The sequence below is a fragment of the Cervus canadensis genome, chromosome 33 (assembly GCF_019320065.1).
Source record: "Cervus canadensis isolate Bull #8, Minnesota chromosome 33, ASM1932006v1, whole genome shotgun sequence".
Taxonomy (NCBI): Eukaryota; Metazoa; Chordata; class Mammalia; order Artiodactyla; family Cervidae; genus Cervus; species Cervus canadensis.
Window position 1 is genome coordinate 10,083,541 of NC_057418.1, and position 14,799 is coordinate 10,098,339.

Genomic DNA, 14,799 nt, shown 5'->3' on the forward strand with positions numbered 1-14,799 from the left:
AACAGATTTTCATTTCCATTAATCTGGAAAGTGTTCTCAACCAGCTTTAGAAATGTGCTGATTCTCATTTCACTAGGGACAAAAATCTTAGCCCTTTTATAAAACTCAACTTTAAGAAAAAATTTAAGCTGAATATAAAAGCTAGAAAAACTATTTTAATACTATGCAATATTTAAAATGCTGACTATAAACCTTCATATTTTGGTTTTAGACTATTATACACCTTTTCGGATTACTTAAAACAATGCTTCAAATTCTAATTAAAAATGTATGGTTTAGTATACGCTACTTCTCATTCAGCCTTCCCCCAGCACGCTTCCAGTTGGGCTCTCTCTTATCTAGCATCAGATTAATTCAATAAGGAAGAAAAGCAGCCTGAGGCAAAGCTAACAAATGAAAAAAGAGAAACCACCAGTGAAAACACTCAGTGTGAAAGGGGAGAAACACAGACTGCTCATTAGAAAATTCATGCTTTAAAAAGTTAAATAAGACAGCAGAATCACTGTGAGAGGGAAAAAATTAACATATTAGTCCCAATAAAAAAGCAACAACCGTGAGAGCTATGTATCAAGTGGCAAATGTAATCAGCATTTGCTAGAGTCTTTACATCCATCACATCAAATTCCTACAGGCATCCACTCAGGGTAGGCAATGAACACCCCCATGGTACACTGAAAACACAGAGGAAGAGAAGAGTAAGTGGTCGAATGGGGTGATCTGCCTCGTGGAGTTTTCACTCACCACGCTGATCTTCGAGAAAAGGGTTAGACAACCTCATGTGCTAGACTGCCTGGACAGTAGCCCTGGTCCTGAGGTGTGAGTAGGGTATGAGAGGAGACCAGCGGCTTTTTCCTTTTCTCTCTGATGAGAAAAAGCAACGCGAGGCCTCAGGCTTCTGATGACCTATCCTGAACCTCAGGAGAATCTGCGTATCTGCTTTGTGAAAGTTCAGCCTTGCATGGGCAAGTGCACATGATGTCACAGTCGTTTTACTATTTCTTGGTGGTTCATAATACTAATGAATTCATAATGAAGCCACAGTTAGTTTTAAAAAAAGAAAGCAGTCTCCGAGACTATAGAAACAGAAGCAACACCTTCCATGGAATTCTAGAAAATCCACACAGGATGAAATCATATTTTTCTTCCCTCGCTCTCACTCTGCGCCCCCCACCTCAGCTTAATTAAAAGATATAAAATGGAGAGCATGAACCATTCTCCTAGTAATCTGATAGTAGCTACAAGATGTAAGTTTCAAGCCCTTTCCCTGCCAAAATTGAGGCTACAGAGCACAGCTGATACATGCAGCTCAGTCTTAACTTGTACTAATAGTTTTATGTTCGACTTCACTATTGATCAGTTAATGCCTAAAACCACGTGGAGGATGCATAAAATCTTCAGGATGCACTCAGGACCCTCAGGGCCATAGGGTTCCTATTTTCCAGGAATAAAAGTAACAAGTCAAAAGGAAAAAAAAAAGTAACAAGTCTACTGCCATCTTTTTTTTTTTCCTCCCCACTTATCAAGATGAAAGGCAACTGCTCTCTGATCCCAGCTGACCCTTGAACAACAGGAGTTTGAACTGAGCGGATCCACTTATACGGCAATTTTTCCTGAGAGTAAACACTACAGTCTTGGGAAAAATTGGCATAAATGGACAAACAGTACAGTACTACACAGTCCATGGTTGGCTGAATCCAAGGATTTGGAGGAACCCTGGGATGTGGTTCCCACTAAATTCACTGGATGTCATAAGAAATTATTATTTTCTAGTTCAGGATCCTATTTAGTTTTATGATTATAATATCGTGTGTGAATGCTCAGTTGCTCTAGCCCACCAGGCTCCTCTGTTCATGGAATTTTCCAAGCAAGAACACTGGAGTGGGTTGCCATTTCCTACTCCAGGGGATCGTCCCAACCCAGGGGTCAAATCTGCATCTCCTGCATCTCTTGCAGTGGTAGGTGGGTTCTTTACCACTGTGCCACCAGGGAAGCCCCATAGTAATATTGAGGTTGGCCAGAAAGTTCATTTGTATTTTTCTTTAATATCTTATGGAAAACCTGAACAAACGTTTTGGCCAACCCAATAATTGAGCAGACATAAGTAACTTTTTAAAAAGTCAATATAGGCCAAGAAGAAAGGAAATCTTGCTAAGACAGTGATAAGATGGCAAGTCTGGGAGTCTGAAGTGGACCTAGACATAAACAGGGAGTGGTTGGCTTAGTCGTCAACTTCATGCTTGGTCTTGCTCCCACTATGAAGGCTGATGGCCAGTCTAAATATTGTTAGACTCAGTTTGGACTCAGTTGATTGTACTGAGCTGTCAGTCGGGCTGAGCAGGTTCGCCTGGGCGGCTAGAGCAGGAGTTTGAATGCCAAAGCATAATCCATGTGCTGATTCAGGGGCACAGAGCCGCTGTCGAGTACAATAAATAATGGGTGAGCAGCATGAGTTGGGTGGCAATCATATGTAATTACTCAGCAAAATATTTAATGAGCAGACATCATTCCTGGCATAATGACACAAGGATAATGGTAGCGAAGTCAATCTCTCAAGACATATAGAAACTGACAATCAAGATATAGCACGGTAAGTTGTAAGACAGAGGTATGTACAAGATTCAGCGGAGGGACTTCCCACGTAGTCCAGGGGTTTTAAGAGTCAACGCTTCCAATGCAGGGGGTTCAGGTTCAATCCCTGGTTGGGGAACTAAGATCCCACATGCCTTGAGGCACAGAGAAAAAAAAAGAAACAGATTTGGAAAAAAAAGAAAAAGGTTTGAGGGAAAAAAAAAGATTCTATGGAAGCACAGACAAAGGTAAGTGTGGCTTTCTGGAGTAGGCATGTGGGTGGAGGGGCACTTCTGGTCAAGGAGAAAGCAAGAAAACCAAAAGCAGGAGGAAATTACCATTACAGAGAAAAGGACAGATATGCATCAAACTTCAGTCATGCCTACTTGAAACTGTCAACTCCTTTTGTCAATGTAAAGGTTGCATCTTTTCTTTATTCCTTTAAAAATACTTTTCCCTAAAGTATAGTTTATTTTTTCACTTGTTCCAAGGAGGAAACTACATTTCACAGCACATTTCTACTGCTTCATAATTTTAGAATATGGGTCCCAGGACACAAAACTGTCCAAGGTAGGGGGTAAGTCCAATATTAAAATAAATTTATTTTATTTTAAAGAAAGCTAAGTCTTGTTTTAATGATCATTTATTTTGGTTTTGGATTTTTGCATGTGTGTGTGTGTGTGTGCTCAGTTGTGTCCGACTCTTTGGGACCCCATGGACTGTAGCCTGCAAGGCTCCTCTGTCCATGGGGTTTTCCCAACAAGAATACTAGAGTGGGTTGCCATTTCCATCTCCAGGGGATCTTCCTGACTCGGGGATCAAACCCACATCTCCTGTGTCTCCTGCACTGCAGGCAGATTCTTTACCACTGAGCCACGAGGGACTGGATTTTTACATACAATTATGTATTCAATAAAGTTTTATTTTATATTTATTTTTCCCTAATGTATATATAGCATCCAAACCACTTATTTGCCACCCTATGATGCCTTGTGTTGCAAAAAACAAATATTTTGATTCCAGGAATTAATGATAAAGTCATATCATTCAAGTTCAATGCTTTTATCATAGAATTAATGGTATTCTCATAAGTTTCCTTAGTAGGTCTAGTAATTTTGTCTTTTGTTTACTTCACGATTACATTTTACTATCTCAGTATATGGGAAGCTATTTCTTGCTTCTTATTTAGATCATGAATACCCTTGCAAATCTCAGGAAAGCCACTGTTCCCTTACCCTGAAAAATATACATGCAACTTCAGAACGTTCATGGCTCCCAGGGATGGATGGTCAAGTACCGGTTCACCTTTTGCCACAGCAAAAGATGCCTTAAGCAGTTACAAGTTCCAAACTATAACGTGACTCTTCCTCACTTCTTGATTTTTTTTTTTTAAACCAAACATAAATCCTTAAAAATGTGATACTTGAAATAGTTCTTAAAGAACAAGCTTTCAAAGCACTTCTTATTTGCGGGTTTGTATGAAAACCACTTCTGGGCCTTTCACACACAGATGTGCAGGTCTGACCCAGACCTGCTGAACTGCAATCCTGAGGCATAAGGCTCAGCTCTATGATTATAAATAGCTCCCTAGAGGAGTCTAATGTACATCCTTGATTTAGAACCAATGGATCATGGAATTTAAACTAGGATTCCCCTCCCGCAGGCTTAAGTGGTTTTTTTCACATTTTTTCATACCCTGGCAAAAAAAAAAAAAAAAAAAAAAAAAATCAAGTCTGGGTTTCCTGGACTAACATTTTAAGACGAGTTGGTGGGTTTCAGTCCTTTCTAGGCTCCGCAGCTTTCAATCTAGGGTGTGAATGCTCTTAAAGGCACCTGAAGGCTTTCCACAAAAGGATTTTAACCTTTCTTTCTGCTTTGGATTCCTTCGGCAAAAGGTCAGGCTAGATTCCTACTCAGGATAATATTTTTAAATGAATAAGTTAAAATATGTAGCATCATAAAAAAGACATTTATATTTAAAAGCTTATCAAGATAGCAAAAGACCTGTAATATACATACATACAAGTGCTTCTTTATTAACCTATTAAGTAATACAATCTAGAGGTATGTCTCACAACTGCCATGATTTCAAAAAAGTTATCTCTTTAAGCTGCCTTTTGACCCTCTCCTAAAACAACTGCAATGTCTTATGAAAATATCTGACTTCTGTTAATGCTAATACTGCCGTAGGTTTTTCTGCTCGCATTCATAATTAAAAGAAACATTCAATTTCCAGAAAAGGTTATTAGTAATACAGATGCAATTATTTTCTTCATCCAAATTCACAAACTCCAGACTACAATTCTATTAGTCATGCTACCTGGAGTTTAAATTTTGGGCCTTTAATGAATGAATGACCCAGTTTAAAATTATTCTTGAAGAAGCCTGGCCCTGCCCACTGGTATCTCCTAGAGGTACAACATGCTGACTAATTGTTTAAGCCTACATCTTTGTTACAGCTCTCAGTTATTATGTGACCAGATGAACTCTACCCCGAGGTCAACTGTTTGCTAAATCATGTGATTCCACTATTAACTGACAACACAGAATGTAATCCAGAAATTTGACAAGGAGTGCTCACTCAATAGCTAGCATAAGCACAGTTTCAAGAAGCTGTATTGTGGGCAATGTACGGCGGACCAACTGTATATATTCTAAAATCTATTACTGTGTTAAATTAGACTAATAAAGAGCTGTGTAATGAACCATACTGTCCTCCATAAAACCTGTTTTTATGGTTACTTCCCAACTTTAGCATGCATTCAATCTGTTTTCAATGTTTTATTTTTTTAATTGAAAAATTAAAAAACAATTTTGGGGCATCACACAGCATATGGGATCTTAGTTCCCCAATCAGGCATCAAACCTGTACCCCTTACATTAGAAGTTTGAAGTCTTAACCACCAGACTGCAAGGGAAGTCCCTGTATTATGTTTTAACACTCATTTCGACACTGAATAACATCTGGGGTTAAAAACAAATGAAAAAACTCTGACATATTTTACATCATAATCAGAGTATTTTAAACTAGAACACCCACCTCTCACATGTATATACCTCAAACATTTTCCAGAGCTTCTCTTTCCTTTTGCCAACGCAGTAGAGACATGTTTTAATACTATTTCAACTAAGATTTATACTTTATAATACATCTTTAAATTGTAACAAGGCAAAATTTAAAGGCTCAAATGTTGGCTGCATAAGCATCATTTTGAAAACAATACTTAAGGTCCTGGTGCTTTTCAAAAATTGAAACAATACTGTTCTTTTAATATTAATTTACCCTGAAAGTTATCATCTAAAATTTTAAGCAGTAACTTTCATATAGTGCTGTGCTAAAACACGATGTTTTTCTTTTAAAGGCAAGGAGTCCAAGGAATTACAAATAAGAAGCTGTTTTGACTTCTGAGGGGATAAGCAGGTTCTGGGAATTCTATAGTAATGCTCTGGGGTCTATACTGGAAAAAGTCTTTATAAATAAGCTTAAGTTGCCTTAAGGTCTTTTCAGCACACACTATTATTTAAAACTTTGTAGGACAAGAGTCCAGACTTTTAAAAGGCCACAAACTGTTAAAGGACAATGGATTTCTTACAAAGTATTCTGAGTCTACAAAATGTTTCACTGAGATACTGGACAAATAAAGACACAGGAAGAAGTAACCAATCAATCCCTTCAACTAGATGCTGAGAAAAGAAAACACACTTCAACGTTTTAGGTCTTTTAGAATGACTAACTTGCGCTCCCAGGTGGCATGGTGGTAAAGAACCCGCCTGCAATGCGGGAGACACGAGAGAGGCAGGTTCCATCCCTGGGTGGGGAAGATGCCCTGGAGAAGGAAAAAGCAACCCACTCCAGTATTCTTGCCAGGAGAATTCCATGGACAGAGGAGCCAGAATCCTTCCCCATTACTCCATCCAGCCATTGCTTACTGAGGGCTGACATCCAATGTGTCAGGTAGTCAGGATATAACGGTGGGAGGCAGGCGTGGACTCGCCATATGGAACTTACAGGTTACGGGGGGTCCCTAATAGTCACAATAATGACTGTTACACTGAGAACTGAGATAACAGCTCTAAAGGGAAGCACACAGTTCTATTGAGGAATATAACACAGTGAGCTGAATAAGCGCTACTATTTAAAATTCCACATGGCTTCTTTTAAACCTTTGTCCTTCAAACTAACACAAGTCAGGATATATCTTTATGTATAAAAATACTGTAACCAAAACAACTTAGTTTACTTATGCTTACTCCTTGGAAGAAAAATTATGACCAACCTAGACAGCATATTAAAAAGCAGAGACATTACTCTGCAAACAAAGGTCCATCTAGTCAAGGCTATGGTCTTTCCAGTAGTCATGTATGGATGTGAAAGTTGGACTATAAAGAAGTAACGTTGCTCGTGTCTGACTCTTTGCGACCCCATGGACTGTAGCCTACCAGGCTCCTCTGTCCATGGGATTTTCCAGGCAAGAATACTGGAGTGAGTTGCCATTTCCTTCTCCAGGGGATCTTCCTGACCCAAGGATCAAACCCAGGTCTCCAGCATTGCAGACAGACGCTTTACCATCTAAGCCACCAGGGAAGAGGGACTGTAAAGAAAGCTGAGCATCAAAGAATTGATGCTTTTGAACTGTGGTGTTGGAGAAGACTCTTGAGAGTCCCTTGGACAGCAAGGAGATCCAACCAGTCCATCCTAAAGGAGATCAGTCCTGGGTGTTTACTGGAAGGACTGATGCTGAAACTGAAACTCCAGTACTTTAGCCACCTGATGCGAAGAGCTGGCTCATTGGAAAATACCCTGATGCTGGGAAAGATTGAAGGCAGAAGGAGAAGGGGACAACAGAGGATGAGATGGTTGGATGGCATCACCAACTCAAGGGACATGAGTTTGAGTAAACTCCCGGAGTTGGTGATGGACAGGGAGGCCTGGTGTGCTGCGGTTCATGGGGTCGCAAAGAGTCGGACATGATGGAGTGACTGAATTGAACACAACTTAGAATCTGAAACTTATTTCCAAGATTTCTTCATTTAATTAAGTTTTTAAATAACACCTCTCCCCCTCAACCACTTCATAAATGCAGATTTTTAAAAAATGGAAGGTATTAATTCCCACCATGTAATACTTTTACCTGTCTGCCTAAAAATGAAGAACTTAATACTTCAGTATAAAATCAGTATCTTAAGTATTGACTTTTTAAGAGGGGCTTTTTGAGATACATGACTTTTTTTCAAAGTGGCTAAATCTTCTCAGAAGAGGCAAGGCTCAATAGTATAAATCAATGTCCTGTGTTTTGATGGTTACTGCAAAACAAGCAAACAACTGCAAATGCATGGAGGTAAAAACCTTTCTGTTTTTCTCATGGGTGTAATTTCAAAACATTCTGATGACAGCTATTGGCTGTAAACCCTATGTACAACGTTCAGCATATTTCAACAAAGCTTAATAATTAATAACATCCTATGTCATTAATTTATAATCAATTGAAGCTGTTCAGCTTTCCAATGCCTTGCTTAAGATTCTGCTACTGCTAAGTCACTTCTGTCGAGTCCGACTCTATGCGACCCCATAGACGGCAGCCCACCAGGCTCCCCCGTCCCTGGGATTCTCCACGCAAGAACACTGGAGTGGGTTGCCATTTCCTTCTCCAATGAGTGAAAGTGAAAAGTCAAAGTGAAGTCGCTCAGTCGTGTCTGACTCTTCGAGACCCCATGGACTGCAGCCTACCAGGCTCCTCCATCCATGGGATTTTCCAGGCTAGAGTACTAGAGTGGGGTGCCATTGCCTTCTACCCAATGGTAATTAGCTGATGGTGACAGCTCTAAAATTCCTTGATTTGAATGTGTCATTTTGTGCCTTCTGAAAAATTCAGTGAATTTGGGTGCATTCACCCAATGCACAGCAAAGCCAATCTGCTGACAGTGTGGTGAAGGAAAGCACAGCATTTATTGTAGGATACCATGAAAGAACAGGATAGTTTGTGCTCAAAAGACCTAACTACTTGCCAATAGCTTTCAGGGAAAGGTTTATAAGGACAGTGTGAGGGATAGGGTCTTGGGGTGATTGATCAGCTCATGCACAATTCTTGAATTGGCTGACAGCGAGGTAACACCATAGTATTTTGGGAATCTCAATTATTAGTTTTCTAGTTCCAACCTGTCTGGGGTCTACATGATACTAGCCAGCATATGGTTGACCGCTTCCACCTGGTGGGAGTTTTTACTATCTGTAAAACAACTCAAGGATGTGGCTCAAGGTGTTATCTGTAACCCTTGAGGAGGAACTAAAAGTCCTTGATTTTGTTTTGTGGCTAAACTATAATCTTGTCCTGCTTGACTGCTTTCCTTTGTTTCTGCATTTTTCCCATTTCTCTGATTAAATTTGCTCTTTGGAACTTGGGGAAGGATAAAGAGGCTAAAGGTTTTTTTTTTTTTTTTAAATAAAAAAGAGATGGGGGAACATATGGGTAGGACGATCTGTCCCCAGGAAGGCTGGTATTAGTCCCATTGGGGATCAAATGCTAATTTGGATTTAGGACTAAATAGCTCGTGAAGATTTAATGTCATCCATACTGGGATCATGAGATGGCAACGGCAACCCACTCCAGTACTCTTGCCTGGAAAATCCCATGGATGGAGGAGCCTGGTAGGCTGCAGTCCCTGGGGTTGCGGCAAGTCAGACACGACTGAGCGGCTTCGCTTTCACTTTTCACTTTCATGCACTGGGGAAGGAAATGGCAACCCACTCCAGTGTCCTTGCCTGGAGAATCCCAGGGACGGGGGAGCCTGGTGGGCTGCCGTCTATGGGGTCGCACAGAGTCGGACACGACTGAAGCGATTTAGCAGCAGCACTGGGGTCACAAGAGTCAGACACGACTCAGCAACTAAACCACCACCACCACCACATGATCTATTTGGGCTTCCCTGGTGGCTCAGCGGTAAAGAATCCACATGCAATGCAGGAGATAGGGGTTTGACCCCTGAGTCAGAAACATCCCCTGGAGAATAAATGGCAACCCTTTCCAGTATCCTTGCCGGGAAAATTCCATAGAAAGAAGAGCCTGGTGGGCTACAGTCCAGGGGGTCACAAAGAGTCAGACGTGACTGAGTGACTATGCACTCATGCAGAAGGCATATGATCTACTTGCAATGAAGCTATCTTCAATTATCCCTCATCCTGAGCGGTCTCCTTGTGATTGAGATGCTAAATTCAGCTGGTAGTAGGGAAACCTGGAGAAAGGCATCTGCTTCAGTCAGTTTATGCTACTCCTTCACAACCACAGCACCAGTCATGAATATTGGAACCAGCTTCATCAATGGGTAGAACTATCCCTTTCTAGATCCTTGGTGCTTTTCAACTAGTGTGAACCCTGAAGAGGAATATTAGACATGTGCTTCCAAATGCAGCACTGAAAACCCTGAAAGCATGTGGAACAGAAAGCAGCAGTATTAGAGTTACGGTTAATTGGTATAATTCCATATGAATCTACTGCCATTAAAAGGTTTTAAACTACTGGCTCGACAATTGCACTTCTGAGACTCTATCTCAAGGAAATAATCTAAAACATGAGAAAAGTCTTACACCTAAAGATGTCCATTAGAGCACCATGAAGGGCATCAGAATGCACTGTTCCAAAAGATGCCACTTTGGCATTATTTTCAGCTGAAGGCATTGAGAATCAACAGATGCGGAGAGAATTCTCTGCGCACACCACCTAAAAGCTGGGCTTAAATACCCCTGTGATGGTGCCCCCTCTCCTGTATCAGGAGGAGGAGAATGGCTCATGCCCAGAGACAGAGATGCGTTTGCACAAACAAACCTACCATATTAACCCTCATCTTCCATTAGCTCTATTTCCTAATCACTTCCCCACAATGTATCATCTCTCAAAGCCCAAGCCACCTTTCTTTTGTTAAAATGGTATATACTGAGTCCAACTAAAATCCCTCAGACTTACTTGCTTTCTTTAACTTGATTGTGACTGTTGGGTAAAACGGACAGCATTGAATTATAAGAACATCACACTTAAATGCTTGCATATTTGAATTCTGTATTCTGATTAACAGAAGTAAAACACAAAATCCAGATATTCAAAACAGTAATTCCTAATAATGTTATATAAAGATGTTAATCTTTGATTCAGGACTTTATAACTGTTGTGTTACAGAAAAACATGAAAAATATGCAGTTAATATTAAATCAAGTAAGGAGAAAGTTTAAATATTAACTTTTACCTTCTTGGTCCTTCATCACATGTTCCTTGTTATTCAAGTAATGTTATTTTATGCTGTCTAAGATAAGACATTAGAAATACATTTACATAACCAGATTATGATCCAGAAATGGATTATGGCATTATCTTTTAAAATAAAGTAGGTCTTACAGAAAATCACTTTTAATGGAGAATGATTCCTGTGTATTAAAATGCTAACCTAAGTTTTAAAGTTGGCTTGTGGTTCAATTGAAGTTCATTTATTCACTTCTGAGGTTCTGACAAGAGAAAGAAATTATATTATCAAGACTGTACACTGATGCTTGCAATTCAGTACTAAAATGTCAGTTCAGAGAATATTTAATTCAATGACTCAGTGAAATGCTAAGAAAGGATTAGTGACATTTAATACATGACTTACATCTTGGACTATGAACAATGAATCTTGGAACTTAAATATTTCTAGGTTGCATGACAATACGTGTTGCTACCTTGATGTCCTTCTTGTTCATTCCCTAACAACACACACTTCCTAGAAAGAGAATTTTAAACTCCTGTCTTTGAAAATCGCTGCCACTGCTCTTTCTTTATGAGTATCTGTGAGTTCTGTTACGGATAAGTCTATTTAATCTAACGTACTTTGAGATCCCCCAAGCTTTAGGTGAGTAAATTATATTAGAAAACTTTTAGTTGTATTGATGTTTGTTTCAAAGACCACCTAATCTAAAGAATCATCAGGCTCAGTAAAGTAAGAGCTCTGAAAAATTGTAGAATTATTTTCTCTCAGGAAATTTCTAGCAGATTTCTATACAGAGTAATAGTGGCTAATACATTTTAAAAGTTCAGTACCATATCATTTAAAAGGCAAACCATATACCCAATGATATTTATAAAGAATCAAAATAACTACAAATGCAACTGCTGTTTATTGAGCATCTATTATGTTCCAAGGCTGTACAACATGCTTTAAGCATTTTGTCTCATTCAATTTTTTCTTTATAGTAAGGCTGCATTTAGGTAACACTTTCTCCACTGTAAAGAGATGAAAACTGAGTCTCAAAGTTAAGAAATCTAATGTGAACAGCTAAATCATGAATAAAATCCACATCAATGTGACTTTAAAACCTAGGATCTTGACTGCTATGCCATAGTGTTTTCCAGATTTATTTCTCAAGAATGACATTAAAAATTGTACCTTAGTCTTTTTTATTGTTTTGAAGGGGTTTGCCCCTTTCATTAGTGATATTCTAACAAATAGTAAAGTTATAAAGCACTTAAATTCTCATTTAAGGAAAGAACTTGCCCTGTTTTTTAAATGTGTATTCAAGTAACACTGTATAATTTGTTTGATGGATTCCAAGTCACTTTCTTGTGTATAAACTCACTTGACCATCTTAACTTGATTATGGTAGGCATGCCTGTTGCCTGCCCTTTTATAGCTGAGGGGAATGAGACTCAGAGATCAAATGGGGTTTGCCCTTGGTCATACAGACAGCCCTAGAATAGAGTTTGAAAACCTGGCCTTTTGACTCTAAAGTACAGCAATTTATAAGAGGTATAGATTCAGTGTAACTTTGAGAATGGCTAGTGTTTTGTCAAAGTCTTACTGAACAAGATTCTTAGCTTCTGAAAACGACACCTACATAAAATTCCTGGTGAAGAAGCCCACAGGGTTGTGTGATGCTTCCGGAGCGTGTGGGAGGGGCTGTCCCTCTGGAGCTAGCGCTGACCTCACCCAGGGCTCAGGGGAGGAGGGAGTTTATCTGGCCTGTGACTTGGCATTTCATCACAAAATTATTTTCCTAGAGTCCTTGATTTACCTATTTTTCATAAAGGAAGTAAACTTTTTGGTTTCCTGCTCTTGGCACATGTCTAAACTGAGGAGAGTAACATTTTTCTACTGATTTTCTTTTCTTCTAAAAGTTGGAACAAAGCTCTACTTCTGCCTCAACCACAGGATAAATTAGCATACCCTGGTACGGATTTTATATAAAACTGTATCTTTGTTATTTTGCGCTTTACAGGGAGAGCAGGCATGGCCTTCCTTACCTTGTTGCCCTCTTGAAGACTAGGGGTCGACTCATTACTTTGATAAACTGACTAGGCGCCTACTGGTTGCCAGGCACTGCTGTAGGTGCTTGGGAGACAGCCGGGAATGTCAAAGCCCAAACTCCCTGCCCCTGTGGCTCATATTCCAGTGTGGGAGAGCAAAACCAACGTGGCAGCCCAGCTGGTGTAAGTGCTAACGTGAGCACAGACCAAAGACAACAGATGCCAGTTTCTGTCTGGGGCTGGGGGGCGGGGGTCACTCTTACAGCGTCTTGCAGTTACTCCCAAGCAGCCTGACATGGCAACAGGCTCTGCTCCCCCCGTGGGATGGACTTTCATGAATGAGCTGGAGGGGCTGTGTGAAGCCACAGGGCTGAGTTCAGCCTTCATCTCTACTCCAGACAGTTATGGTCTTCACGCTGAAATTTTAGTTTATGGAAACAGGAAGCTACTACATCTACTTTTCTAAGGTCTACTGAATACCAAATTAAAAGTTGGAAACTGGAAGAGACCAACATCCAGTATCTAAGATTAATTTAGAAGACTTCCCTGATGGTCCAGTGGTTAAGACTCCACATTCCCAATGCAGGGAGTCTGGGTTCGATCCCTGGTCTGGGAACTAGATCCTGCATGCGGGAACTAAGATCCAGTACAGCCAAATAAATAAAGATAAATACATATTTTTTAAAAAAGAATAATGTAGTATTTTTAAACCACTTACCTAAGATTTTTTTTACCAATTTTCTGGATGAAAAAATTTTTCCCCCTCAATATCAATTTTATCTATTGGATATTTATCCAGTTTTCTTATTGAGTAACCTGTATTTCATTTGATTCAACCAATACTATTCCTCATATTTAAATAATTCATTATGAAATCCAATGCTTATTATGCATTAACTGTCTTATCCTAATATTTGAATACTGAATACAAATATGATTTCCACACAGAAAGATATTCTTTTCTGACTCATTAAGTACAAAGTGAATTTAAAAGTGAGTTAACGGAACAAATACATATAATATCACAAGTTTTTTTTTTTTTTTTCTGAGAAGCCAGTTAGGTGAGGCATTTGCTTCTCTTTTAATGTATATATAGCCCTGAAAGCTAGATTATTCCCATTATGCAGTGATGATACTAACATACTTATAGAGTATAAATAACTTGTTTGAGGTCACAAAACTAGTGTCAGAGCTAAAATGTAGGCTTGGATCCAACCCTCAAAATATTTCTAATATGCCTCTTTGACTCTATATTTTATAATCATAAAACACCAAAAGCAAACCACTTATTTATAGCATAATCCATCTCCTTAATGCTTACTGGATACTGACACTATGTACAACTCATTTTTCTTTCCTAGATGTGTTTTTATTATAAAATTTGCAAATATTATCCATGCAAATGAATAGAGGTAATATTTTAAAAGGGCAAATAATTTAGTGAATAAAGCATCTTTACTACTCTTAAAATTAAATCTGATAAAGCATCCAGAACATATAGAAAATGCTAGACAAGAAAATACAGTGATAAAAATACCTCTCCAAAATGTAGTTCTTAAGATTCTGATCACTATAGTTTTTTTCCATAAAGCCTACATGTGAGTTAACTGATTTACATACCATGGAAATGAAAGTATTCTGGTGAGGAAAGATATGAAAGGAAAATGCAGGCAATGTTTTTGATGGTAAAAAATAAATAAATAAATAAAAACCGAAGAGGTAGGCAAGAGAAGTATGACCTTTCTTAATCAGCAAAAATCCTCAGCACTCCTCAAACATACTCCCCTAAAATAGAAAAACAATCATTTCTCAAAATCTTCATGATCTAATCCAGATACAAATATTAAAAGCAATAAGAAATCATCAATAAATTATGTGCTAAAATGTTCTTTGGACAGCAGTGCAATTGTATGTGTAGCCTGCTACTACTGTCTACCTCCAGCACTCAGGAGACCCGAGGAGCTGT

General features: G+C 39.1%; 1 protein-coding gene across 6 annotated transcripts in view; it reads right to left on the minus strand.

Moving 5' to 3' along the window:
- Window positions 1-14,799, minus strand: part of MAP7 (microtubule associated protein 7) — a 171,603-nt gene that overhangs the window by 84,666 nt on the left and 72,138 nt on the right. The gene's annotated exons all lie outside the window — the stretch shown is intronic.